General features: G+C 36.3%; 1 long non-coding RNA gene across 1 annotated transcript; it reads right to left on the bottom strand.

Moving 5' to 3' along the window:
- Nucleotides 921-9170, bottom strand: LOC110390147. The gene is made up of 4 exons (XR_002433598.1): nucleotides 7883-9170; nucleotides 6923-7053; nucleotides 3870-3951; nucleotides 921-3543 (listed from the first exon to the last, which is right to left on the bottom strand). It is a non-coding gene; the product is annotated as an uncharacterized LOC110390147 (long non-coding RNA).

Here is a 10707-nt window from a genome sequence, read left to right as displayed (position 1 = left end):
CTTCTTGCTTAGGATAGCCTAAGACAACTGTGGAGTTGCAACTGAGACATATACTTTGTCCAAATGACCACTTGGGCAGTATATGAAATGAACTCAATGTAAGTAAACATGGTTAGATTTTTTGCATAATATGTTTTGTGTGCTAACAAAAAGATGAAGTCCCAGAGGCATAACTTCTCCATACTACATGAAGCCCCTTTCTCAAAATGATGAATCTCTGTGGAAGAAATTGTTCTTAAGACTTCATCACTTTAGCCTCTAATTTGCAGCTGTTTTGTAGTGCATCAGTTGGTGGCAAATAGGAAATATTATCTGTGTCTATACTCCGCCTTTATTAGAAAGCTAATATAGAGAGATTATATTGCAATTAATTTACTCGTTTTTAAGCCAAAAGGATGTGTGGATTTGTGTGTACATGTGTAAGTTAACACAGAAATAGAAGAAATAAGATGAATTTCTTGATAACAAAAAAAATGTAGAATATGGAGTTAAAGGAACAAAACAAACAAGCAAACAAACAACAAACATTCCAGAAGAATGCTTGTTCTTAGGAGACAGATGCAACATATATTGAACCAATGAAAAACTGTTTAATAAATATGTGTATCCTATGAAATTGTATTTAAAATATTCTAATGTGATCTGTACCAAAGTTAAAAGACTAGTTGGACAATGCAGTTGAAATCTCACTTCCTGACATTGCGTGGTAAATTTAAAAATGTTCATAGTGGTGTGAATTTAACCCACAATAGTACGTCATTCCTTGTTTTTTATTATTGAGTCATTTTTAACCAACAATAATCAAACTGTTCAGCTTTTTTGTAACTTTCACACGAAGGTAATACACCAAGTTATATCAATAACTTATAATACAATACTTAGTTATGTTAATCATTTTTTATTCTCAAAATTGTGTCAAAACGTATGTGTTACAGATAGGTAAGAACAGAGGAAGAAAGAAGGCTAGTCAATTATCAACTATTTTAGAGAAGCACCTAGATAAATTTATTTTTCTGCCTGTCTCATCAAAACACTTTAGCACAAAGCTTACAGTGCAAAGCTTGTCCAAACTAGAACATTGTTCTTGTAATGGCAATATGTCTAATTGATTGATGATTTTATCTGCTTATTTATTCTGAACTATAGCTGAATGGAGAGGTGAAAAGAGCCAGAAATGAGTTAAAACAAAGGTTAAGCATTTTGAAAACTATCTAGATCTTAGTTTTTTTATAAAACAGGTATGTAATAATAAGACATCATAGTCTGCATAAGTACCCAGGAAAGAAAAGAATGAGCACAGTGTATGTAGAGCTATATAAAATGTAATAGATCTATTAGAAATAAGTTTATGGAATTAATGATTGCAAATTAAGATACTAAAAAAGAGAAAAATGAATTTAGAAGTTAGGGAAATTAAATAATTTATACTCGTTGGGGGAAAAAAAAAGAGTATGACTGCCTGGTGTCAAGATCACTGTAATAGTGTTGGGCTACGTACTGCTCTCTGCACTGTTTCTAAGCAGTAACAGTAGGTAATAGATAAACACACTGAACTTTGTTGAAAGCATAAACTCTTTGAACTCTATAAAGTAATAATTAGAAAGCTGAATTAACTTCAAAGCACTCAATTCAATACATGCTTAAGGAATTCTTAGAAGAACTGCATTTCAAAGCTCAAGCTTCACCTGCATGCAGTTCTACAAAGTACATCAGATCTGAATTAAAGCACAATAACCACACAGGCCATTACCACAGCAACTGACTGACTGACTTTTATGGTACTTGCTTAAAATGACAGTGGGATTCTAGATGTTAACATTTTCTTCTTTTGGCTGAATACACTAATGAAAATAAGTTAAAGATGCACATGACCCACCTGAGCTGTATCACTTCGTAACTTATATGGGAAGTTCTATTAACACAAACAAATTTGAAAGAAAATTTCAGTACATTTAAATAACCAAAAGAACAATAAATTGGTAGTTTCAAACAATCATTCATTGATTTGCAAGCAGAAAAAAAAGAGACAAAAACCTCATTTAATATTAAAGTGTCAGATAAGGAGATTCAACAAATTAAATTTTGAGAGTTTTTCTGGTTTATTTTGTTTTGTTTGTTTGTTTTGTAGTTTAACATTTGATTTTAACCTGTTCATAGCGGCAACTAAACCAGAAAATTTTCATCCAGAAAGCTTCCCTTGGCATCTTCCTTCTCTTGGTAGAAGATGAAGTAAACCCAGTCTCTTGTTGTCCTGCCCTTTGTTTTACCAATAGCCTGGCTGGATGTCTTTGGTCATGCGTCACCAACAGTGGATTCCTTTCTGTCTTATGAAGAAGTCAGTAAAGTACTCTCTGATTATTTAATGATAACAGCAGGTTTCTAAGACCTCCAGGTAGCGGGAAATAGAAAAGCTTAGTTTAATTAATAAATATTAATTATCTTTTCATTATTAATATAAATAATTACATAATAACTATATGCATTGGAGTAAATTGTTCCGCAGGAGTCAATTCACAAAGTGATTACAGTTGTCATTATCTTCTCTTTTCCTGCTTTACACAGGTTTGTGTGACATTCTGTTGCATGCAGATGTCCCACATATTAAGAGAGAGAGAGGCTGGACCTGGGTTTACTTAATGAAGACAATATGAAGATGCTCCATGATTCTCCAGAAATCCTCAGTAGTCTGTGGAGAGCTTATGCTGCAGAAGAGGAAAGATGTGCAAAGAAACAGCTGTGTACTGAGCATGACAGCTCTCTGCTTCCAGTGCTCACTGTCTTGCTGAGAGGACTAAGTGAAACCTTTGACAAAACAAGGGGGGTGTAAGGTAGAGCAGAGGAGTCTGAAGTGAAGTGGGAGGGAGAAACCTGGGATGGGAGGAAAATAATTTTCTGAAGTGTTTTAATTTTTGTTTCTCTTTTTTGATTTTGCTTCCCAATACCCAACATCACTAATTACATACATGTATGTGTATATATAGTCATAATTGACAGTAAATTATTTCCAACGTCAAGTCTGTTTTGTCTCCGATGGAAATGGGTAAGCAGTCTCCTTTTTACCTTAACCCAAGTGCTTTCTCATTCCTAGGCTCTTTTCTGGTCCTGCTGAGAATGAAGAGTGAACAAGCAGCTAGGTGGAAGTTTGGCTTCCAGCCAAACTGCTTCCAGCCAAACTGCTTCCAGCAGTTCCAAACTGCTGGAAATACAGATGTAAAAGGCAATCTGCCCAGCTCTAGGACAGATGCAAGAAATTCAGACTGAAGGGCAAGTGTGAATATTCTGCGTTACTCACCTACAAAACCAGTGTCATAGCATAGATATTCAAGCAAGTGAATAATATCTAGGTGATTTAAACAGGCCAGAACAGTCAATGAGAGATTGAAGAGATTGGTTACACTGAACGAAGTGAATGGCCCCTTGTAGAAGTGCCAGATTCAAGAGGAAGGATTACTTTACTGTATGATATGCAGAGTATTTTTCCGCCACTTAGTGCTGCAGCAGACACATAGAGTCCCATGAGAGTCCTTAGATTTGTAAGGGAACCTGAAGGAAAGAGAGAATGGGTAGGAAAAAAAATGGAAAAAAAAACCCTTTTCTATTAGTAGATGGCTATCTAGAATATTTAGCAAAGTAGTATAGTAATAGAGTGATGTTAAAGCTACTTTTTTTTTGTATTTTAAAATTTATAAATTGTATTCTGAGTTTTTTTTTTTTACTTAATACCTACTTTTTATAAGAGCGCTTTACAACTATATTCACAGTATCTGTTATTGATTTCATGAATGACACAATGGCTTTGCAAAGCGTTTACAGAACGTTATAAAGAAATTAGTTAATAACATTATTTTCTTGCCTTGAACAACGCTTACTCTTTGTTTTCTGGTGGTCCCAAGTGGCTTGTGTCTTTCTTCTGGCTAGCTTATGGATTGTTGCGCTGACCATGAAGCCGCACTGCAGAGTAAGACATAACAGATCTGGAGGTGCACTTTCTCAAAGCATGACAGTTTGCAGGTGTGGGAAGTAGGTGAAAGTATATGGTTTTTTCCTCTCTAAACCTTCTGAGTAGAAGGAAATGAGATGGATACACCACACTTCTGTTTATGACAGTGGCTACTTTTCTCAGCCTGTGCATGCTTGCAATAATAATAAGTGGCTCTGTTACCCTGACAAAACCCCTGTGGCATTTTTCTGGCTCACAGGAGCAGTTCCAAGTTTCATAGGTTTGGATAGGTCTCATCATTATGGTTTAGATCTTAATGAATACTGATAAAATATTAATTAGCTTTTGAATATTTATTTTTTTAGTTTTTTGAAATGTTGTTCCAGTGCAGATAACTAAAGGTATCCTGCAATAAAAGTTCATAAATATGGGTTGACATTATGAATGTTATCAATAAAATTCTCTTTACGGTTACCTTCCAAACATATTTTCTGCTGACCTAGCTTTTATTTCTTGTTTAGATATTAATCGTTGATTTGCTAGTTTGAAAACACTTTCCATTAGGCACACGGTTGCACATTTTTTCTTCCACTCTTCTTAATTCCCTCTCACTATCCCCTCATTTACATCCATTTTTCTGTTTAGAGTCTGCATCCACAACATGTTGGGTGGATGAATCACATTTGTGCTTATCACCGAAATCAACAGGTGATATGGTGAAGTTACTGGAAGCCATGTCTTGTACATAGTGTGATATCTAATTGCAAAAGCTAGTGAGGGACATGATTAACAAATATTATGAGACTCAAGATGTAAGGAAGAGCAAGAAATAACCAGAACTATGTCGTTCACCATGCTTTCCTTCTCAAATGAAAAAAAAAATACTTTATCAACCCTTACAATGACAAAAAAACTACAGAAATAAACAAAAAAACACCTTCTCTAAACTCATATTTGAAAGAAGTGTATTGAAAAGCTCTCCTCTCTGCAAAACCTCATTTTTTTGTGTCATGTTGCCATTCCCACAGATAAATCTTGACTGTAATTTTCTTGCAAAAATGAGTGATCAAGAGCCAGACAAATAATGGAAAAAATTAGTCAGAATTCCTCAGTTGAAAAAATACTAACATTTTCAATCTGCATACTTCAGATTAAATACCCCATTTTTATCTAGATCCTAATGATTTTACATGGGGCAGGAGGGCAAAAAAAATCTTTTAAACTAGGCACTGAAAATGCCTTTGCAGACTGCTTGCAAAATCAATTCTTTATCTTGGTGGTCCTCAAAATCCAGCTATTAGGCCTTTGATTTATGATACATTTATATGTAAAAGTTCAAAAATTGAGATAGTTTTATATTTCGTCAGTCTGAGCATGATCTTCAAAAATGTTCTAAGATTTTGAAGATAGAATGTACTTCAGCTGCTTCCTGTAAAACAAAAGTAATCTCTTCTCTGATACAGGGTTCAGACTCCTTCCTCTGACATTTATTGAGTCTATCCTTTGGAAGTCAAGCAGATCTCTCCAATTAGCAGAGTTCTCCACATGGTGTTTGGACTTTGTGTTACTATATATTTTATGCTGTCATAGCAGGGAGCTAAACTGGGATTCTTGTGATCCAAAGGCAACAGATCTGCTTGGCGAAACTTAGCCAGTGAGAACTAAGCAAACATCTCTGCAGTTGAAGCTGCTCTTTCTATAATTTAAGCCTTCGAACCCTACATTACCTTAAGCTACATAAACCAAAACAAAACTTGCAAGGGGTCCAACAACAGTTGCAATTCTACAGTAATAGAATTATGGAGCTGTCCTAACAAACACTGCAGCTTGTCACTTACAACCAAAAAACCTCATATACCTCCTAAATGACAATGTCTTTTGAAAAAGAAGCTGCATATTCTGGCTCTTAAAAGTATTGTTCCACTGCATTACTTGGCGTGCAATCACTTTGCAAATGATTGTCATTAAAAATAAGCCTTTGTGTTTGAGGTCATAACTTCACCTTTTCAAAGTTGGTAAGAGTGAAAGGAGAAAAGGGAGCATACAATAATTTTGATTGTTCTCAAGAGTTTTAAAATTGCAATTATCTTTTGAAGTGTATTACTGCTTAGTCAGAGGAAGTCAACATTCAAAATTCTCAAAGAGACCAGAACTATTTAAACATAATGTATACATCTATTGACTAACAGCATTTAAACTCTTCCATGGCTGGTGTCACTCCTATATCGAAATTATCCTATATTGAAACTAGTTTCTCTCAAAGTAATCTATATTATCTTATGTATTCTCCATGCTTTTGATGGTTTTCTTGGATATTCAATTCAGCCAATGATTTCAGCATTCGTCTTGTATCTGGAAATTTATTTCTCACATCTTCTTTTTCAGCATAAGTGTGGCTCTTTGTCTACAAAGAAACAATGTGGATACTAGCAGACAGAGAGCTACTTATCGAGCACTGGTTCCTCGTTTTTGCAGACTATATGGCATATTTCGAAAGATATAAATCATCACATATTTAAGGAGGAAATATTAGAAACTAGTATTTTTTGTCACAATCATTAATTATGAGTTTTTGTGGTATTTAGGACTAGACTATGTGTGCAAACCATGGACTTATTTCCGTAGCCTTTCTGAGGGGTATTCGTGGAATTACATCAGAACCAAGACCGTGCGGTCACAAAGAAGAGCCTGAAAATATAGCAGGAGTGCAAACAATGCAATGAATATTTCAATACCCATGAGGAATGCTAGTCAGCACAGAGGAGGACACCCAGCACTCAGTGGAGCAGTTCCAATGAAAACTGTATTTCTAAGAGTGTGAATTCTGGGAATCACAAACAAGACTACAGCTGAATAATTTCTATACTGAAAGGGGAAAGAACTGCAGTAGGTCCTCCTTCTCCAGACAAATATGTGTGAATTACTTGGCAGTGTACTGTGGAATACAAGCAAGAGAGGACGGCTGCCCATGTCTATTCCTACCTGTGACATGGAAATTACTCAAGCAGTAGTATCTCTGTCCTTCTGCACCTCCATGCATTTACACTTGAAGAGATAATGCTGGTCATTGCCACTGGTCACAAAAGATGAATGTTTTATTGTTGTTGTTTCTGCTGTGGAAGACAAGAAGATTTAAACAACCTCTCTCCCCACATACTGAAGATTTATCTTGTACTGCTGTTGCATTTATGGGTGAGCAGGTAGAAGGCATGCATAGTTTCTTTAACCAGGGAAATTTTTAAGCTGTTACGGTCAGATTTAACTAGTCTAAGTTAAAGATAATAAAAGAGAGCATGAAAGAAGTGGAAAACATTCTGCTGCTCGTGCAATACTAGTGAATATCTAGAAAAGTAGAAAGAATCTGATCTGGTGTAATTATATGACAAATAGAGTACATCTGAATGCAATGAAAATTACTGTTCTTAAGGCAATCACAGATTGCTGCAGAACTTTTACTGAATTTACTTAAGCATTAGTGAGAAAACGATAGCAGCTCAAGGTACAGCTCTGAGGGTTATTTACAGCAAGAGTTTCAAGGAATATATATTGCAATCAGTTTTTCTTTCCTAGGAGGAAGGATTTATGGAGACCTATGACTTTAACTTTGGATAATATATTTACAGGAAATTATTTGATTGCTGGTATTGGTAAAAGTAGTAATGTATGTTTCCATTAATTGTAAAAGGACTGACAGATAAGAAACTATTATTTGTGCACGGATTGCTCCAAAAGTAATGCCTCCTACTTATTACAATGGAAACTACAACAGACACAGCTATTTGACAGCAAATTCTCAGCTACAAAACCAGTATTTTTCAGCATAGTCACCATATCTATTTTGGCATTTTTGCCTGCGATGAACAAGAGCCTGCAAGCTGCACTTATAACAATCTGTATAATCAGAGGTGACACACTGTCTTTGTCACCACTGCTGAAACTTACCACCCACTGACTCACTGCGGTCACATCCACTGTTTGGTCTCCATAAACATTCAACGAACATCAATGTCAGTATGCGCACTCTTTTCCACATAGAGAAATTCATGGACACACCTTTGCTTCATACACTCTTCCATGTCAGATGCCTCTCTGTCAGACTGCCCTTCTGCTGCCATCTGTCACATGGCAACAAAATGTAAGGGAATATTGGTGGGAAGGTTCAGCCTCTACTGCCATACCACCAACATCCACCTCTGACATTGTGGCAAACATAATAAAATACGAGGCCTTGCTTTCAGAACAGCCATTTTATATGGAAGCATGTGCCTTTTTAATGCATTGTTATTTTTTATGCAGTACGTAGTGCATTAACTAGCCAAGAATTCTGGGATGAATGTTTCATGGAATTCCAAATAAAAATATTTTCCTTTGCCTAAGTAAAATGCTTAATATCAATGTAACATTCTAAAATGCTTTCTACAAACACCTTCAGAGCATATACCATGAAGGGTATATGCTGTATGGTACTTTGAGCAAGAATTGCTTGAAGTGCTAATGATTCATTTAGATGAGTAGATTCAGGAGTTTCTTGATGTCTGATGATCTGTGAAAAAAGCAAGAGAACATTTCTATTGAATGGAAGACCTTTAAATTATCTTTCTAGAGAAATGAAAGAATAAAGAAGACATTTAAATTGTAGCTGGAATGCTAGATAGAGTTAGTCTTGATTGGCCTTGAGCAAAGCTAGATAAGAATACATCTATAACAATGTATTTATACGCAATACACATGCATATGAACGCACATGTATATATTTTGTTTAAAATATTTGTGCATGCCATGTAAATCTAATGAATAATAATGTAATTACAAAATGTGTCATTGATGTCATTTATCTGGACTTCAGTAAGAACTTTGACACAGTACTTCACAACATCATTCCCTCCATATTGGAAAGATATGGATATGATGGGTGGACTGTTTGTTGGATGATCCTGGCTGCAGGATCAAGTCCAAAGAGTGGTGGTCAATGGCTCAGTGTCTGGATGGAGATCAGTGGTGAGTGGTGTCCCACAGGTGTCAGTGCTGGGACCGATACACTTTAGCATCTTCATGAGGTCCCTCTCAACTCTTAGGATTCTATGGTTCCATGATTCTGTGAAAATCATTCAGTAAAGTGATGTATAGTACATTACTTCATACTAATAACCAATGAATAATTTTTTTCAAAGAAACTAGTAATATTTTATAGACTTACTAAAATATAATAAACTTACTTTATTATTACTAAAAATGATGATTTCACTTATCTCTAGTGAAGAAATGCTATGCCTTGTTACTTTGTAATAATAACATTTTAAGATACTGTGAAAACGTAGGTCAACCAGGTAAGGAAAAACTTTTAAACTACAAATGCAAATCTCCATGTAGCTCTTCCATATGTATCTGAGTCCAAGACATGCACGGAAATGTGTCTACATATGTATGTAGCTGTAGCGGAAATGCTAAGTCATGGCCTGAAACAGTGATTGAACACCTGGGGGGAAGACAGGGCCAACCCAGGGGAGCTCAGGTGCAAGCAATGCACCTGAGTGACTGGAAGGGGTGAAGCCAGGATCCACCCCTTCCCAGACCTCTTTCAAGGGTTGGCAGTGGAGGTGAGGTTATCTCTTGCTGGAGATCCCTGCCTACCTGAGGCCTTCCAAAGGTAAGCAGCTCTTTCCCTTCATTTCTGCATTTGTGGCTGCTGCATTTGGGCTTGTTCTCATTTGCTGTAGCCAAAGACTTTGCCACCTTTTTATTATCATCCCATTACACTTGGTGAGCCAGGCAGATACTTATTTAGAATGGATTACCTTAAAAATTATGTGTTGTATGGTCACTGGGATTCCAAATACATCAAAAGAGGAACTTCCAGGGAAAACCCCGGGATTCCTGGGGTCCCTGTGGCTAAGTGATGCTCGGATTATTGAAGAATGGGGACCTATAAGGGACAATGGTCCCATTATTAAATCCCCTTCAAAAATGGCTGGCTTCCTGAATAAATTAGGACTGAACTTCCTGACAACTGAGGAAAGAATAGTAGCAGTATCTGCCATGGCACAGCTGCTGCTTCTTACTATTAATGCATATCATTCCTCAGAAGAAGACTTAAAAGATAAAAATGAGCTTTATGAAAGCTCATATTAGACAACTGGAAAATAAAATTTTATCTTTGCCAGGGCAAACTGCCCCACTTTTAAATGGAACTTCCCCTTTGAAATTAAGATCCATATCACTAGAAGGGAAAAGGACTAATGTCAGCAGGATCCTTAGATCCTAATTGAACCCAAGAACAAAAAGAAGGCCAAGCAAACTAGAAGCCAACTAGAGGATCTGGGAACATCCGATCCTCTAGAAATAACACCAGTAATAACTCAGAAGTCAAAGAAAATGCAAGACAAACCAGCAGGATTGGCACCCAAAGTGTATCCTCCTACACATACCATATTACATATAACAGTGCACCTGTACACAGCTGCTGAGCCCATGGATCTGTTACAATGATTTAAGCAAAACCACTAGAGAGCATACCAGCTTGACTGTTGAGATTATGGGACACGAGTGCTGAAAGTGTGGTAATTAATGGGCCCGAGATTTCTAAATTAGCATCCATTACCATACATTTGGCTCTCAGACAAAGGCTATATGCCTCTGTGCTACATAATTAGAGAATGGTTTTTGTCATTCAATGGATAATGGTGGCGTGTAGAATCAAATGGCCGAATAAAAGTGATGTTCCAATCAGTATTGGTCTATGGACCTCAATGAAGGAACTTCAAAATTAC

Source organism: Numida meleagris, chromosome Z, assembly GCF_002078875.1.
Source record: "Numida meleagris isolate 19003 breed g44 Domestic line chromosome Z, NumMel1.0, whole genome shotgun sequence".
In the NCBI taxonomy this organism is placed as follows: Eukaryota; Metazoa; Chordata; class Aves; order Galliformes; family Numididae; genus Numida; species Numida meleagris.
The sequence above is the reverse complement of the archived record's forward strand: the minus strand, read 5'-3'. Positions and strand labels throughout refer to the sequence as shown.